At 39.9% G+C, this 18,797-nt stretch overlaps 1 pseudogene; it reads right to left on the bottom strand.

The window, feature by feature from the left end:
* Positions 1–8,995: 8,995 nt before the first annotated feature.
* LOC105886547 lies at positions 8,996–9,262 on the bottom strand (annotated as a pseudogene).
* Between the last annotated feature and the right edge of the window lie 9,535 nt (positions 9,263–18,797).

The following is an 18,797-nucleotide window of genomic DNA, read 5'->3' on the forward strand; positions in this document are numbered from 1 at the left end:
ATGATTCTGTGATTTTAGAATTTGAATTTCACATCTGCTGCTTAGACTATGAGATATAGAAATCCTGATCTATACTTGCAAATATTTTATGTGGTAAGATTTTGATCTACTCAGTGACTATTTGTTTAAAAATATTTTTTAGAAGAAGTAGTAAAGAGTATTGAAACTGTAACAGTAAAGCCCACCATGAATGAAGTAGTGACTTAAAGAGAACAGCACTGGATAAGCAGACAGCGATATTTCTTAGGAATCATCATGATAACTATGTGAATTTACTTATTCATGGACTAGGATATTCTGGTTCATGATTATGGGGGATACAAAGTTGCTGTACATGAAACTTATTCCCCACCCCTCATGAAATGTTCAACTGTACAGTTCTGAGCAAACCTCAGACTTCCTAGGATGTGTTTTTGCCAGACATACGCTAAATGATCAATAAATGTTTGTTGAATGAATTGGACCCAAAGGAAACATATGCTTGCCTACACAATGTCCCAGGCACGTGCTTTCAGGAATAATCATGCCCATGTTAACATCTTCAGACTTCGAAGATGAGCATTGTCTATATTTAGGCTTCATGACCCAATGTCCATCTCTGTCCACAAAACTCCACTCCACCATTTCAGGAATAGGAAGTTTTCTCTTTCCAAATGCCCATGGCACTTACTTTCCCTTATTTTTGCCATTTGTATCTAGAAAATATTACATCTCTAAAAACACTGTAGAACTCTTAGAAATAAAGGAAATGTCATCTCATTTTTCTGGATCCCATTGCACGTAGCAGAGTTAGACACAGAAAAGATACTCAATTGAAAGTTATTGATTTACTTCTTCGATATGTGATTGTTGATTATCTTTTATTTATTAAATATCTGTGCCACATTTCAGGTTGAGTCTGGAAAAGTCCAACCTCCCCAACCAACCAAAATAAATCATTGCTTTAAGAACTTTTCTTATGAACCAGCTTCTGAAATACCCACAGAATGAGATACATTTTGATTTAAAAAAATAAAAAAGGTGGCTCGGCGCCTATAGCTCAACCGGCTAAGGTGCCAGCCACGTACACCTAAGGTGGCGGGTTCAAATCCCCAGCCCAGACCCCCCAAACAACAATGATGGCTGCAACCAAAAAAAAATAGCCGGACGTTGTGGCGGGCGCCTGTGGTCCCAGCTACTTGGGAGGCGGAGGCAGGAGACTCGCTTGAGCCCAGGAGTTGGAGGTTGCTGTGAGCTGTAATGCCATGGCACTCTACCCAGGGGGACAGCTTGAGGCTCTGTCTCAAAAAAATAAAAAATAAATAAAAAAAATAAAAAAGGCTTAGGTGTGTTTCTCTGAGGCTCAGCTAGGTTGTTGGTTGTTGGTCCTTTTCCCCAAGGTACAGTTGAGGATGGTTTCTGTTATGTTTCAATCAGATCTGCTGGTTGATGGTTTCTGTTTTCCAAAAGGTCAGGTGAACATGATTTTGGTGTGATTATTTTAGGCAATCCACACACTAAGAAGAGCAAACCCAGCTGAGTCACAGGAAAACATAACTGAGCATGTTGTAATGTTCATACGATAGCCACCATTACTGAAAACATAGCATAGAGTAGATCCTATTCTAGGTGATTTCAGAATTCATTTAATCTTTACGATAGCACTATGAGGTAAGTAATAATATAACCTCCAAATATATTATTTCCTCAGACTGAGGCTGAGGAAATTAAAGTCACTTTCCCTGTGCCACGGGGCCAGGAAAATGTAGAGCTTGGATAGGAACTCAGGCTTTTGTCTCTAAAGCTGTGCTATCTAATACAATAGCTGCTAGCCACATGTGTGATTATGAAGATCGATGAAAATTAAATAAAATTCAAAATTCAGTTCTTCATTCTAGTAGCCACGTTTCTAATGCTCAGTGGGCTCCTGTGTCTAGAGGCTGCCCTATGGGACAGGGCAGATAGGGACCATTTCCACGGTCATAGAAAGAGCTGCTGGACAGTGCTGCTCCAGCGTGGGTACCTGCTGGTCTCCTGCTGGCTGTGCTGCTTTTTTGAGAACTTCACAGGAAAAGGCCTTTAGAGAGGGCAGATTTGGGGCAGAAGTGTTAGGAATGAAGAACCAAGAGGCAGGGTAAGGAAGGGGGAGGGAAGAATGGCAACATCCCCACATCCCGGGCCACCTGGGACCTAAGTTGGGGGCTGCATTTAGGGACTAGAGTTCCCTGGAATATCTTGTGGAACAGCTGCAATGAAGGAGGACCTCTTCCCCTCCCCACCAGGAGGGCAGGGACTTTGGGGACAGCTACTTTAAAGACAAAGTGGCTGGTCTAAAGAGAAGAAGGTCTACACATTAGTACCCAGAAATAACCACCTGCCCCCGGCCAGGCTGTGGCTGCCCTTGGGGCCTACTCCTCCAAGAGTAGCTTTCCAACCTTTTATATCTCATGGCACACTTGAACCTATAGTTAGCCTTCCATGGCACACTTGAATGATGTTGGTCAAAAAAATGAGTAAAAAAAAGAATCTATTTACTGTGCTTTGAACTTCTTCTGAAAATAATTTAATTAATGATCTTTAAAAATTTTCATGACATACCAAAGATCCTGTCGTGGTAGGGCAGTGTGCTCCGGCATGCCATTTTGAAATTACTGCTCTAGAGACACAAGACTTCACTCAAGTGGAAGCAGGGGCATTGGAGAAGTGTGAAAACTCAGCACAAAGCTTGTCAGCCTCCAACTACCCTCCCTGGGCACACCGGGGCTTGCGGGGACTCACCACTGCAGATCCACTCTCTATTCCTGATTTCCTGAAAGTCTCTCAGGACCAGCATTCTGATTAGTTTATAGCCACTGACCATTGCAGATATACCCTGAAATAAAAAATAAAAACTATAGCTTCTACTTAGTACATTCCAGGGACTGTATCTAGGTTCTATAAGGTAGGAAGCATAAACCATCATCATCATTATTATTTATATATATTTAATTCATCTCTGAACTTTCACAATTCTATGAGGTATGAGGTATGTATGTGTAATTATTATTTTTCCCATTTTACACATGAGGAACCTTATGCACAGTGACTTAGCACGTAGCTATGAATTGGCAGAGTGCAAGGTGAGCCCCGTCAACCTGGGCCTTTAGTTCACATTCATGACTGCTACCCTGGACAGCATTTTGCCCATCATGAGGACAATTTTCTATGTTTTCTGTCCATCTAAGAACTTGCTTGGGTGTGCAGTGTGGCACAGTTGTTTTCACATGACTACTGCAGCCACATGACTACCCTGCTTCTAGAACAGTGGTTCTTGACCTTCCTAATGCTGCAACCCTTTAATACAGTTCCTGTGGGTCACGACCCACAGGTTGAGAACTGCTATGCTAGAAACTATTTCTTTTGATTGACAGTGGTGGCACGTATATAGTAACTGATTGAAAAAAATTGATCTTTTCTATAGTAAACTGAGAATTTCTATTCTTGTCCAGTGCCATGTACTTGTTACTTATTTTATATTTCAGAAACTAATTGAAGAGTATTTATAAGCATAAACTTTTGAGTTTGTGTACAGGACAAAAGTTTGATTTTAATTGCTTATCCCTCAGAATATCTGTTTTTAGACACAAACAACAAGGTATGGCTCTCTTATGATCATGATCATTAAGTGTAAGAAGCATTATCTGAGAATAAAAATAGTGGTAATTATATAAATAAATATGTACAACATTTAATATTTTGCTAATTGTAATTAATAAATGCCATGTCAGTACTGATCATATAAAACTCAAAGGGCTAATTTTTAGAAAATTGGTACAGTGTCACGAACATAAATAAACTGAAAAAACAAAAACAAAATTCCAGAAGCTGTGTACCACCAGCCTCTTGTAGACTAGTTGAGATAGCAGGAAGCTAAGGGTGAATTCTGCTGCATAAGTAACACTCTTGTTAGCAATGAGTGGAGGAAAAAAGATTTTGGAAATGATTAAAACATTGTAGTCTGTTCTCTGAGAGTCTGGTGTGATATCAAACTCAACACCAAACACAGATTTGTCCAGTAGGGGTAATTCCTTATCTCCTAGGACTCAGGCGTCCTCAAACTATGGTCCGTGGGCCACATGTGGCCTGCCTAGGACATTTATACGGCCTACTGGGTGTTTTTCTGCTGCTGCCTGTCCTGCTTAGTAGCCGACTTGTCTGGGGCCCGCAGTCTGGCTCTCCAACCGTTTGAGGGACAGTGAACTGGCCCCCGTTTAAAAAGTTTGAGGACCCCAGGAAACTAAGCCCTCAAAAGGTTGAGGCCAGGGAGGAATGATGAGCCTTCTACACATGCATCCACATAGGTAAGACAAGACACCTACATCAACTCTAAGATGGCACATGGGGGATTTGGGAGTCATTTCCTCACCCTAAATATGAGGTGAAAAGTACCATGTAGCTCTGAGGAAGGCCTCTCGGGACTGCTGGGGGGAAATGCAAGTGAGCCACCCCCGCGTGGAGAAAAGGTGACCACAGATGCAAACCTTCTCATCCTTGATGAGCTCAGATGGGGCCAGCTCAAGAGCAAGGACAGACAGGAGACAGGGTTGCTCCTAAGGATAGCTTGCTACAGGCCTAGGGAAATAGGGCTGGGGGTATTCCAGAGGCAGAGGGAAGGCCCTGAAAACTATACCAGCCGTCATGCAACTAAAACAGTCTTCCATAATGGTGCTGAAGCACGGGTAACAGCCACACACACGTGCCCTCAAGGAGGGTGAAAGGAGCGAAAGTCATGTGACATCTTGTTTTCCCCTCAAGAATATGTAACCCCTAAGGGACCTCATGGCAATTATACCTTCACAACATTTGTCCTCCAACATGTCTTTGGAATGGTAAGAGATGTGGATGTTTTCGAGCTTGGTCTGTTTGGTGTGCATTTATTAAGAATCTGAAGAGGCTTAGAACAAGAATATAAATAAATAAAGGTAAAATTTAAATAAGTAAGTCAGAACAGAGGAAATACAGATACATGGGTGTGCCCAGAAAGCTAACAGTGTGATTCTGTACAGGCTGATCTGTTCCTCCCACTAGTTTACATCTAACAGGTCCCCACACGGTAAAGTCTATGTAGATGGCAACACTTGGCTTGAAACTTGGGAAATTTAAACATTGCCACTCACAGCACCCAAACCTCGAGGTGGCCTATGTTTATTTCTTCATGTCACGGACACATTTATTGTACAGCGTAGATGAGTCTAAAGTGTTATATGTGCTCACGTGACTGACTTTGGACATGGTAGAAAAAAGGGTCCTTGGAGCCAAATTTAATAGATATTAACTACATAGGAACTATAGATTTCGACAAAAATCTCCACAATTAAAAATCAAATCAAAGAGGCAAATCAAATTTGCCTCTTTATTGGCCAAATCCTGAATCCAATTATCTTTTTGCCTTGAAAAGGTAATTAGAAATCCCACAGACGACAATCCCTTAATCCCAGGGACTCAATGAGTTTCTCGAGTGAAAGCTTTTGACTCTAATCAAAATGTGCATAAGTGAAGAAAAGATGGAACAATTCTCTTCCTTTTTTTTTTTTTTTTAACATATAAATGCATTTAATCTACAGTCACCACTACTGGGTAAGGAAACATTAAGGGACAGACTTTGTAAATCAGTTGACCTCCTGTCTTCAAGCCACTCAGAGCAGCGTTACCCTGGATTCCCCACAGCGGCTAAAGTGGCTGATGGTGTTTTCACAAGGTTTCAGCCTGCAAGATAATAACTGTCATCAAGGAAGAGGGACTTTGGGGGGACATAAGGACAGAAGTTGAAAGATGAAATTACCTAAAAAATAAACACTGTCCATCTAGACTGAACAACAATTTCAGCTCATGGATTTAATTTTATTGACTTTGAAAGCTCTATTTACAGTACTTAGTTTTAAAGAAATGAAGGTTTATTCATTTCCAAATTATAGCTGTAGAAATCAAGTGTTGGTTACATTCCTCAGCCTTTGAGAGAGCAGTAAATGGTATTGCTTTCGTTGTTTTTAAAAATGGAAAAGAAAATGAAAATGGAATTTGTTCCCTCCTCCTTCCCTCCCCTTCCTTTCATATTACCGCCTTCCTTTTCTTTTTAAATACTTTTTATTATGTTGGTTTCTTTGGTGTTTTTCCTTTACTTTTGTTACTTGACAGACAGAATTATATGTACTTATCATGTACAGCCTGCTGTTTTGAAATATGCGGATATCGTGGCACGGCTAAACTGAGCTAAGTAACACAGGCTTTGCCTCACAAAGTTCTGTCTGTGATGAGAATCCTTAAAATCTATTCCCTTAGCCTTGTACGAGAATACAATACATCATTTTGTAGTCACCTCACTGGACAACAGATGTCTTGAATTTATTCCTTCTCCATAACTGTAATTATGTATTCTTTGACCAACTTCTCTTCATATCCCCTCCTGGCTATCATTCCCAGCCTTTGGGGACCACTCTGGGACTCTCTACTGCTGAGAGATGGACTTTTTAGATGCTACATAGAGGTGAGATCATTTTGTACTTGTCTTTCTGTGCTTTGCTTATTTCACTTAACACAACGTCCTCCAGGTTCATCCACATTGTTGCAAAGTACAAGATGTTTTTCTTGTTGATAGGTGAATAGTTCTGAATAGTCTCCATTGTGTGCTTACAGCACATTTTCTTTATCCATTCATTCGTTGATGGACATTTAGGTTGATTCCATATCTTGGCTATTGTGAATAATGCTGTAATAAACATGGAGTACAGATATCAACAAAATGATTTAATTTCCTTTGGACATGTGCCCTGTGGTGTGTGGCTGGGTCATATGGTGATTCTATTAATTTGGTGAGGAACCTGCATACTGCTTTCCATAATGGCAATACTAATTATATTCCAACCAGCAGTGTGCAAGAGTTCCCTTTTCTCCACATCCTCAACAACATTTGTTATCGTTTGTCTTGTATTGATGATAGCCATTCTAAGAGATGTAAAGTGATGTGATTGTGGTTGAATTTGCATGTCTTTCATGATTAGTGATGTTTACCTTTTTTCACACACCTTTTGGCCATTTGTATGTCTTCTTTGAGAAATATCTATTATATCCTATGCACTGGTGTATTCATAGCTTAGTGTAGTCTGGAACCCCTGGGCTCCAGGGATCCTGATCCTCCCACTTCAGTGTCCCAAGTAGCTAGGACTATAGGTGTGCACCACTATGCCTGGTAATGTTTTTTTTTTTTTTTTTTTTTTAAGAGATAGGGTCTTGCTATATTGCCCAGGCTGGTCTAGAATGCCTGGTCTCAAGATTCTCCTATCTTGGCCTCCCAAAGTGCTGGGATTACAGGCATGAGCCACTGTGCCTGTCCTGTCCATTTCTTAATTGGGTCATTTGTTTTCTTGGTATTGAGTTGTTTAAATTTCTTATATACTTTGGATATTAATTACTTATCAGATGTATGGCTTGTAAATATATCTCCCATTCCTTAGGCTGTCTCTTCATTCTGTTAGTTATTTCTCTTGCTGTGCAGAAGCTTTTTAGTTTGATGTAATAGACAAATTCATTTGTCTATTTTTGCTTTTGTGGCTTGTACTTTTGGGGTCATATTTAAAAAATCATTGCTTAGACTAATGTCATGGAGATTTTCCCCTATGTTTTCTCCTAGTAATTTTAAGTTCCAAGCCTTAGATTTAAGTCTTTAATCTATTTTGAGTTGGTTTTGTGTATGGTGTGTGATAAGGTTTAATTTCATTCTTCTGCATGTAGATGTCAAATTTTCTCAGCACTATTTATTGAAGAGACAGTTCTTTCCCCATTGTTGACATCCCTGACCAAGATTAATTGACTGTAAATGTGTAAACTTATTTCTGGGCCTCTTTATTCTGTTTTATTGGTCTATGTGTCTGTTTTTATGCCAGTACCATGATATGCTGGATGCTATAGCCCTGCAGTAGATTTTGAACTCAGGTAGTGTGATGCTATTAGCCTTGTTCTTATCACTCAAGATTATTTGGCTATTTGGGGACGTTTGTGGTCCCATACAAATTTAAGAATTGCTTTTTCTATTTCTTTGAGAACTACCATCAGAATTTTCATAGGGATGGCATTAAACTGTAGATCGTTCTGGGCAATGTAGACATTTTAACGATATTAATTCTTCTAATCCATGTATTAATGGATACATTTCCATTTAATTGTGTCTTCTTCAATATCTTTTATCAGTGTTTTATAGTTTTTCAGTATAGATATGTCTCACCTTTTGATTAAATTTATTCCTAAGTATTTTGTGATGTTATTGTAAATGGAATTGTTTCCTGGGTTTCTTTTTCAGATAGTTTGCTATTAGTGTATAGAATGCTACTGAACTTGTATGTTAATTTTGTATCCAGCAACTTCACTAAATTTGTGTATGAGTTGTAATCATTTTTTGGTGGAGTGTCTAGGATTTTTTATCTATTATATCATGTCATCTTCAATCAGGGACTTTTCCTTTCCATTTGATGCCTTTTATTTCTTTCTCTCGCCAAATTACTCTGCCTAGGACTTTTAGTACTATGTCGAATAGAAGTGGTGAGTAGGAATTCTTGTTCCCAGTCTTAGAGGAAGAGTTTTCAACTTTTCCTCTTGAGTATGATGGTAGGTGTGTGTTTTTCTTATATGGCCTTTATTGTGTCAAGGTATATATACCTAACTTGTTAAGTATTTTTTGTGAAAGGATATTGAATTTTGTCAGATGCTTTTTCTGTATACATTGAGATGATCAGACAGCTTTTGTCCTTCATTCTGTCAACATGGCTTATCACATTTATAGATTTGTGTATGTTTGATCCTCTTTGCATCCTTAATCCTACCTGACTGTCATGAATGAATGCTCTACTGAGTTCATTATGCGCTGCTGAGTTTGTTTTGCTAGTATTTTTTTGAGGATTTTTTTTTTAAGGAGATGAATATATACTGCTATGGTCACAGTTCTAAGAATGATTTAAGTAGTCTCTGGCTCCTCACCTGTGCTGTAGGTTCACTTCAACCACTGCTTCTCCAGCTTCAGTCATTTATCAAAGCTAAAATCATACTATAAAGATACATGAAGAAACAGAGCAAGTGGAAACCCGAGCTTGATCATGTCTTCTTTCTTGCACGACTTCAGCTGCCTTTGATTATGTATTTCTGTTGGATCTAACACTCCCATGTTACCACTTGGCACCATAATGTATTGATATATATTCCAAGTGGCAACAGGTAAGTTGGGAATGAAGATGAACCAGTGCAATGAAACGAGCATTAATACAGAGACAACGGTATGGCCAGTCAATTTTGGAATTACCCAGTGCAGATGCTGGTGTAAGAATCTCCACGCAGCGGGTTTGGAACCTTGTAGCTGCCTGGGTGGGCCTCTTTGAGGATTTTTGCATTTATGTTCATCAGGGATAATGGCCTTTAGGTTTCTTTCTTTTTGGTAGTGTCCTTGTCTTGCTTTGGTATAAGGACAATGCTGGCCTTGTAATTGAGTATGGAGCTATTCCCCTCCTCTTCAATTTTAGTAAGAGCTTAAGAATGGTTCATAGAATCCTTTATATGTTTCGTAAAATTCAGCCACAAAGCTGTTGTGTCCTGGGCTTTTATTTGGTGAAGACATTTTTATTACTGATTCAATCTCCTCACTTATTGTTCTATTCAGATTTTCTTTTTCTTCGTGAGTCAATCTTGGTAGGTTGTATGTGTCTAGAAATTTACCTTTTTTTTTCTAGGTTATCCAACTTTTTGAGCATAGAGTTGCTATAATAGTCTCTTATGATTCTTTATATTTCTCCTGTATCAGTTGTAATTTATCTTTTTTCATTTCTGATTTTGAGTTGTCTTTTTTCCTTAGTCAAGCTAAAATTTAGTTATTTTATCTTTAAAAAAAACAACTTAGTTTTTTTTATCTTTTAAATTGTTTCTCTAGTCTCTTATTTATTTTTTCTGATCTTTAGTACTTCTTTCCTTCAACTAACTTTGGACTTAGTTTGTTTTTGTTTTTCTAGTTCCTTACAGTACAATGCTATATTGTTTATTTGAAATATTTCTTCTCCTTTGATATAGGTATTTACTGCTATAAATTTCCCTCTTAGAACTGCTTTTGCTGCATCTTATAAGTTTTGGTATTTATGTTTTCATTTTTCTTCATCTCAAAATATTTTTAAATTTCCTGTTTCATTTCTTCATTGACCCATTGATTGCTCAGAAACATGTCAATTAATTTCCATGTATAGTAGGACCTCCATAGTTGACCACTTCCCTACACTGACCACTTCCTTAAGTTGACCTAATTTTTATGGACCAGACTTGTACCACATGTATGTATCTGTACAGTAGGCCTAATTCCTTATGCTGGCCATCTCTGTATGTTGACCAGTTTGTCTCCTTGGGTGGTCAACTTACAGAGGTTCTACTGTGAATTTTTTGAAGTTCTTCCTGTTAAATTAGTTTGTTTTAATGACTTTATAACTATTGAGTGCTATCAGGAAAAATTAATTTTGTGAAATACACAGTTGGTTTAACATACTCCTCAGGAAAGTGGTTCATTTTGATGGCCTACTTAATATTTTGCTTATACTCTGAACTGTTGGTCTACAGCTTCGTTGTGTTCATGGTGGCCACAGAGCTGGAATTCAGGTCACAAGGGAGATGCCAGAGAATGCAGACACTCCAAAGTAGGGCAGCTTGATAGGATTGGATTTGCCTTTCCACTCTAGGACCTTTCAACAAATAGCATGGATGAGGTTGGATTAAGAGTAACAGAGGATAACCCTGTTTGGTCTGATCAGAAGAGCTTGTTTTTTGCTCCCAATAGTTTTGAGTTTGACTGTGGCAGGTTAAAAAAATCTAATGGAAACATTTGGAAGGAAATTTATACTTCCTTTTGCTCCCTAAAAATGACTCCTAAGTTTACGTTTACCTGCCTTCCCCAAAGAAACACTTTGGCTATTTTACACTGATAGGTGAATAGGGATTGGTTTTGGCAACATGCCTTCAATCTTATATCTCTCCCAGGTTAATATGTTATGGGAGAAAAGATTGGTTCTTGGGGACTTTGTCTGTAAACAAACCTAATGTTGAAGGCCATTGCTTAAGCAGAAGGTGATTATCCTGCTAAAGCATCAAAAAAAATTGAAGATGTCCCATTCTTAATTTATTTATTCATCCAAAATATCTACAAGCATACCTCATTTTATGGTAATTTGCTTTATTGTGCTTTGCAGATATTACATTTTTTACAGTCAAAGGTGTGGAGAGACTTGGTGTTGAGCAAATCTATTGGGACTATTTTTCTGTGTCCCTGTGTCAGCATTTTTTAGCAATAAAGTATTTTTAAATTAAGGTATTCACATATTTTTGTACATAATGCTGTTGTGCATGTGCTGGAAACAGTAGAGTGTAAATATAACTTTTATGAACCCTATAAAACCAAAAAGTTAGATGACTCACTTTATTATTATGACATTCACTTGATCACAGTGGTCTGGAACCAAACCCGCAATGTTCCCGAGCTATGTCTGTGTATTACTTGACCACTCAGTGCCAGTTGCTGTTCAAGGCAAACCATTTATAAGGAAAAAAGCTGTTAAAAGGACTCTATGTTCAGAAGACGACCTGAATCAGGAATTATTAATCTCATGAATTGTCTACCTATGAGATTTTCAGCTATCTACATGTGCTCCAGACTTCCCACTTGACAACTCCTTGCTATGATTTAACATATTCAGTGGTGTGTGAGGACCACAGTTATCAACTACCACATTATTTCTTCATTCCTCAAAGTTTTATTCATCTTCCCTTGGTTTAGTCATTAATTACATTTCTTGAATGACATGCTTTCAGACAAGGGGCCCTACCTTAAAATTTCTGCTAAATCCAACATCAGCACACATAATACAGCCTTGACAACACAGAACAAGAAGTACATTGATCTCACAAACACAGGTCCTATGCTTGCAGCTTCACTGAAAAGCCCCATGTATCCAATTTCAGTTAGGAACTCTATTACAAAGCTTCTCCACCATCCACGGGGGGTGTCTTGAGAAATAGACTTGAGGGTCCAGATCAAGAGTTTAGGAAGAATATACAGATGATTGTCAATCTACAATGGGGTCATGTCCTGCTAAGTCCATCATAAATAGAAGATGTCATCAGTTGTGTAACTTATGGTGGGTTTATCCAGACATAGCCCCATTATAAGTCTAGGAGCATACTGAGTGCTTTCCCTTGCACAAAAGCAAAAAAAAAAAAAAAATCATAAACCAAAGCAGCATAAACTGGGGACCATCTGTACAGCTTCCTTCACATAGTGATTGTAATAAGGGAAGTTGCCGTCTACTGAGTATTTGCTAAATGCCATAGTAAATTATGATGTTGCCAATTCTCAAGTTTGGAGAGGAAAAGAAGAGAGCCATTCCAGAAGCCAGTCAAGTTTGCTTTTTTTGTCCTTCTGTCTGTAGATTTGTTTGATGCACACACATGGAAGTAATATGTGTTCAGACAAACAATAGGCTAAATATCTCAAGATACATACAAGTAAATACAGTGATGGTTTTACTGATCTGGAATTGTAAAAGATAGATTTCTTTGTTCTCAGCCAATTGTGCTTGTTGCTTGCTTGCTTTTTAAACTAAAAGAATAAAGAGAGAATCCCAAAGATTGTTGGGTTTAGTATCAAACCTCAGACAGCTGAAGAAAAACTGGAGTACCTAGATTTAACTGTATTGGCTAATTGGAAACCAAGCTAAGAGCCAGTGGGGCTCCCAGGAGTAGTCCTTAAGATTTCCTGCATGTTCAAGTCCTTGTATTTGTAGGCTGCAGATTATTTGTAGGCTGTCCTTATTTATTTGTTCAATAGTATCAGCAAGACAGTCCTTGGAGTTTATTGCTAATTCCAAGGCAGCTGCAAAGAAATCACGTCAAGATGAAAATGCTGACGATTACTGAAATAAGTGTTATGTATGTAGTATATCTTGTCTCCATGGACAAATGTAAGTGTTTGACTTAAATTATTGCAAGACTTTCTAACTCCTGTGATTTGAAGCGAAGAAAAGTTTTAAAAAATCAAGTGAGCATTGTCATAAAGGAGGAATAGACTGTGATAAAACACAGCAACAAAAATTTAGACTTTGGCTTCCCAAAACCTAAAGTTTTAGCAATCTGAAAAGAATTCTAGGTTTGAGAATTCAACAAAAGGTTTGAGAGTTTGAGGAAAATGGGGGCTTCCTTTCTTCATCCTTAAATGCAGACTAGAAGATGTTTCCTTAGAAGGAGATTTACAAGGGTGTGGCAGAAATGAAAGGAAAATGAAAGAGGAGAGATACTGAGAGTGTGCAAGGAGAGCAAGCTCCCATCGTGCTCCCAGCGCACAGTCCTGAGCTGAGCCAATCAGTGCATCGCATTAGCCTCTTGGTTCTGGAGTGACCAATCAGAGTGAATCTCAGGAGTCTCCTCAGGAAGTCTGGAACTGAACAAATGCTCATTCTCTCTCTTTATAGAGTGCAGTGAACCACGTTTTCAGCATGGGGGAAGCTGATTTCAACACACAGCTGACCCAAGGAGAAGAGCAGAACCAAGGTTAAGTACAGAGAGTTGTTGGAGTGCTATAATGACATGGGGACCTGCTGTGTTAGATTGCACATGAAACCCACTTTTTGAACTTTTCATCTACCTGACACAAGAAATCACCTGCATTATGAAGCCAATTTGTTAGCTATACCATTACTTGAAATCAATAGCATCTTATCACAACTACTAGTTTTTATTTACCTTCTGTGCATGTCAGAAGCCTTCAATATAAACTCATTTAATTTCTATACTTAGGAAGTGAATATTATTATTTTCATTTGGAAAATTAGAAAGCCAACGCTCAGAATTATTGCTGAGAAGACCAGAAATTTGGATCAGGGTCTATTTAAACCCAAAGTCTGCACTTTTTTCTCTTTATATTATGTTATGTCCCAGGTCACTTGCGGATGTTTCCCTAGAGCTCCACATTCTCATGCCTGTTGCTGGCTTCTCTCCGGAAGTGCTTCCACCCAGCAGTGTGATAGAGATATGGGCCACATAGTGCACAAAGCTCCTTCTACTTAATCACTTGATGGAATTCAAGGAATATGATTCAAAGTTATTAGAGGATTAGCATTTATTTTGAAATAGACTCATGTATTTTAGGAGGAGAGCTAAATGGACTACATATGAGACCCTCCTTAAATGGCAGGGTGAAGAGACAGAAAGTGGAGGCAGAGGGTTGGAGTTACGTAGACATGGGTGAAAATTCCAGCTTCAGGACACCTGGCTTTGCAGTGTGGTAAACTAGATACAGCTAGTAGATATGCGGCCAAAATTCCACTGAAAATCCACAAGAATATAAGAAAATAACATTAACAACGGCCATAGTTCAAGGTCTGGCCTGACTTGTGGCTCACTGTGTCATTGAAGGGGAGGGAAGGAGAAACCCTTTCCTAGATGGCCAGCCGTGTGCTCCACCCAAGATAGTTCCCGTAGAATAGTGATTTTCAACTCCTGTGCTGCGGCACACCGGTGTGCAGTGAAGGGATCTTAAGTATGCTGGGAAAACTTTTATAGATTGTTAATTAAATTATTTTCAAATGAAGTTCAAAGCACAGTTAAGTATATTCTTCTTTTTAAAACTCTTTTCTTTGATCAATATAGTTTAAGTGTGTGGTGGAAGTTTAACTATAGGTTCAAGTATGCCGTGGGGTAAAAAAGGTTAAGAAACACTGCTGTAGAAGGTGATCAAAAACCCTAATCTTCTCCTCCCTACATACCTGACTCAGGATAAGAAAGGGTCACACAACTGTAAAAACCCAGAGACATTTTGCAGTCATGCCTGAAATGTCCTCTGAACCAGTCTCAGCTGCACCCTTACCACCACTCTGCAATAGTGTTCCAGCCGGCAGCAGCCCTCTAATGCAGGTCTCCTTCTCCAATCCAGGCAGTAAGTATAACCTTAAAGACAGCACCGCAGGAGGGAGAAAGGCTTGGAGAAAAGTATTGTGGGATGAACTGTGAGAGAAGTGATTGTATCATGGGATGTTTAGTTGGCCAAAGAAATGAAATACCTGGAGACAGGTGAAGATACTCAAAATAAGGCATAGAGAGGAGTAAGAGAATTGACCACTGAGGAAGGGGAGAGCCAGCCTCAGCCTGTAAGTCCTTCCCTAGATGAGTGTCTGCTAGGAATCATAAATAAAGCTGTGGGCTGTGCACAAAACCCCAAACTCTTTACTTAGATACATGAAGGAAGGTGGCAGCACCTGAATGGGCTGCGAGGAGGAGCAACACTCCCAAGCCATCTCCAACAAGCACGAGGAAACAGGGGAACAAACCCCACAAAACTGACATACAAACCACAGGAGGCAACTCGAAAAATACCAGTGAGGGATGGATGCTGAATAAATGTTGTGAGTATGCTGAGATAATGTTTTGAGATATGAACCATTTTTAAAAAATCCTTGAATGCTTCGCTTTTTCTTCAACTTCCCACACCCTCCTCCATTCAAGGAGCCAGGCAATTCTGTGCTCCTTTTAGGGGCTGGGGAGGAGACAGGAATGAAGGAGAGAGAATCTTATTGACCCTGTCATCAAAAGCCCTCCAGCAGTGTCCAACCATTTTTTTTTTTCTCCACTGCATATTGGAAAAATAAGAGTTGTCTTGGGCTACTCATTAAATACATAAACACCAGACAAAAGATAGCTGATTAGCAAAACCAAGTTCTATGCGTCTTTTTCTTGGTGTCTGATACCACAGGTAAGCAGAAGACGTCCTCACAAAATCGGCAGGTGGCCACTGAATGGCAGGTTGGACAGCCCCAGCCTGGGCCCTTAGGTAACTAGAGAGGAATTTAGGCATGGCCAAATTGTGTAGGGTGAAGGAGAAAGGGTAAACACTCATTACCTCCAGCTGGAGGGAGAAGGATGGCTTGTTCCAGGGAGATGGGCCTGTATCCTGCTTTCTGGGGGGAAGCCTGAGGTTCAGAGAGGAAACAGATGTGGTAAGTTTGGAGAAAGGTCTCAGGCAGTCTGGTAGAGATTTTGATGTCCCTGTCTGACATAGGAGGAATGTATTATGTACCCATAAACTGAAAGGAAATACGGAGAGAGTCTTCAGACCTGAAGGGGGCAGTCTGAGAGAAGCTGGTGATATTTATTTCAGTGGTGATTTGTAGGAACTGATGACAGAGGTTTGGAGCTTGTTACAGAATCCTCAGAGAAAAATCTCATGGACATAAGATAGTGAACAGCAGAGGAGACTCCCATCACTCGCATCAGAACAACATGGGTACCCTGTAATTCACTCAGACCATAGACACAGTCTTGGGCATGGGAAGGGAGCCCCAAATTATGTGAGGTTAAGTTTATGCCATCTTGGTGGCATGAAAACTCAAAGTAGGTATCAAGTCATTAAAATTACTATAATGTTCTAATGCACATTTGAGATATAGGCCAAGGTTACTATTAACATTTGCTATACCTTGTTACTCTCACATCACAGCTCTTGCCTGAGTCCTCTCTTTCCTCAATAAAGGGCAATTCTTTAAAACACATAAACATGAATTTGATAATATTATGCCACTTTTTATTGTAACTGGAAAGTCCAACCTAGGTGACAGTTTGCTATTATAAAGACTTTAGACTTGCTCTAGACTCCTATTTCTGGTGCTTCAACAGTTGGGCAACAAGGGCTCAAGTGCTGGAAACAATACAAGTGCAAACACTACTTCATGCATTTCTCATTCCGGAGAGTCAAGTGTCCCTAATGGCGCAAACCCAGGATTACTCTTAATGAAATACACTTGCATGCTAGTTCCCTGACCCTGGGCTAAATGAGACCAGTAGAAAGTTCAATTATGTAATTGAAAACTATCTCTAAAACCAGGCAGCGTTTAGATCAAAGAGGTGTTGAAGAGAAGCTGCTTATAGGTCGGGGAGGACTTTGATGTCAGTCATTTCCCCTTGAGATTAATTGAGAGCAGCAGACCCGGGAAAACTCACTCTGGCTTCTCTTCTGTTTAACTTGCAGGTAGTTTTTCAACTAACCTTGTGAGATAAAGAATTCAAATGATGATGTGTGACATTTTATTGCTGCCTTCCAAAAATAAAAGACAGAGGAGTTTATTTCCTGCCATGGTTCTCAAATGACAGAAAAAAAATTTGCTTCTGATTTTTCTTCCATTGTGCTAAGAGCTCCAGAAGAGCTGTGTGTTGGTCATTTAACTGGTTTATATAAACTATCACCTTGGGGTGGCTATTCGCATCCAATTATTCTTTATACATCCTCACAAACGTTTCACTTGGACATGTTTTATTCAGACGCAGTTTTCACTCTCTAAATGCTTGCTGTGCACAAGCACTGTGCCTTGTACTTTCTTCGTAGAGATAACAGAGACATAGTCATTCCCCCCCAGAACCATAAGACCTCTGGGAAAACAAATGCACACACAGATAACTACCGTTCTGTGAGATAAGCACTGCGATGCTTGAAGTCTGCACACGTGGCATACGACGTGGCTGAATGGGAAAATCTCAAGCCACACGGACGGTGAGGATGAGCAGTGGCAAGCCGGCCCCAGGAGCCCAGCTCAGCACCACGTGGCTTCCACTTGCAGCTCTAAGGCCCTATCAGAGGTACACTGCTCTCTGAAGGGGCCACTTTTCTGATCTTCCCCATCCCAATAGGGCTGGTACAAATGTGCACAGTATTCCTGGGGCAGAATTCAGGACCCAGAGGGCTCAGGTCAGGAGAAAACAGAGTTCCTACTGAGAGGAGGTCAGCAGAGTGAGAGTAAGTTACCAAAAATCAAACGTGGCAGTGGGACCTTCTGGGCAATTACCTTGTGCTTTGTTTTCAGTGCTGTGGTCTCATCAGCAAGAATTAAAAGGCATGAGGATTCTCCCACTAAGGGGATGATGAAGGCGACAGCATGACTAAGGCTTTGGCTCTCTTTACTCCCGAAAAGGCAAAAAGAAAAAAAATCCCTTTTACTTAGTCTTGGATTCCAAGACGTCGAGATAGTTGTCACGGGAGTCTCTTCTCAGGCTTAATAAACTCCACAAAGAGAGGGAGGGAAGGGGGAGAGAGCCCCCCAGGTGACTGATACTGGACCTCCCATGAATCTGGCAGGTGGCTCTCTGAGTTGGTTCTAAGTCAGGGTTTCTCAGCTTCAGAACTGTTGACATTTTGGGTCCCCCAGTTATTTATTGTGGGGCTTCTGTGTATTATAAGAGATTTAGTAGCATTTCTGGTTCCTACTTGTTAGATGCCAGGAGCATGCCATTCCCTCAGTGTAGCAACCGAAGTGGTTTTCAGGCATTGACAAATGTTTCCTGGGGTTCCCAGTAAAGAACCACTGTTTTAAATATGAGAAAATAAAAAGGCATCATTTGAACTTGATCCTTGTGGATCATGTCGAACCCTTTACCTCTGGGCATTTTGTAGATGGACATAAGCAAACTTCTTCAGCAGTGATAGAAAAATGGGAGATAGCACTAACAGCCCCAAACTAAGAGACCTCCCAATGCAGGCAGGATGAGATTTGGGGAAAGGGTCAATAGCACTTTGATGGTTAAAAAGGGTGCACCCAACCAGGACAGAGTTGAAGCCTTTAGCTACATGGCGATCACTTTTTACCGGGTCTCTAATGAAGAACAGCAGGACACTGACATCTGCTCCCAGATACTCTTTGTGATTGTTGTGTGTGAGTTAGGTGTAAACTGTGTGTGTAGAGTTTTCATTCCAGAACCTCTGTATTATCAAGAAAACCTCTTGTGCGTGG

The sequence above is a fragment of the Otolemur garnettii genome, unplaced genomic scaffold, assembly GCF_000181295.1.
Source record: "Otolemur garnettii isolate 467f Iridium unplaced genomic scaffold, OtoGar3 scaffold00014, whole genome shotgun sequence".
Lineage (NCBI taxonomy): Eukaryota > Metazoa > Chordata > Mammalia > Primates > Galagidae > Otolemur > Otolemur garnettii.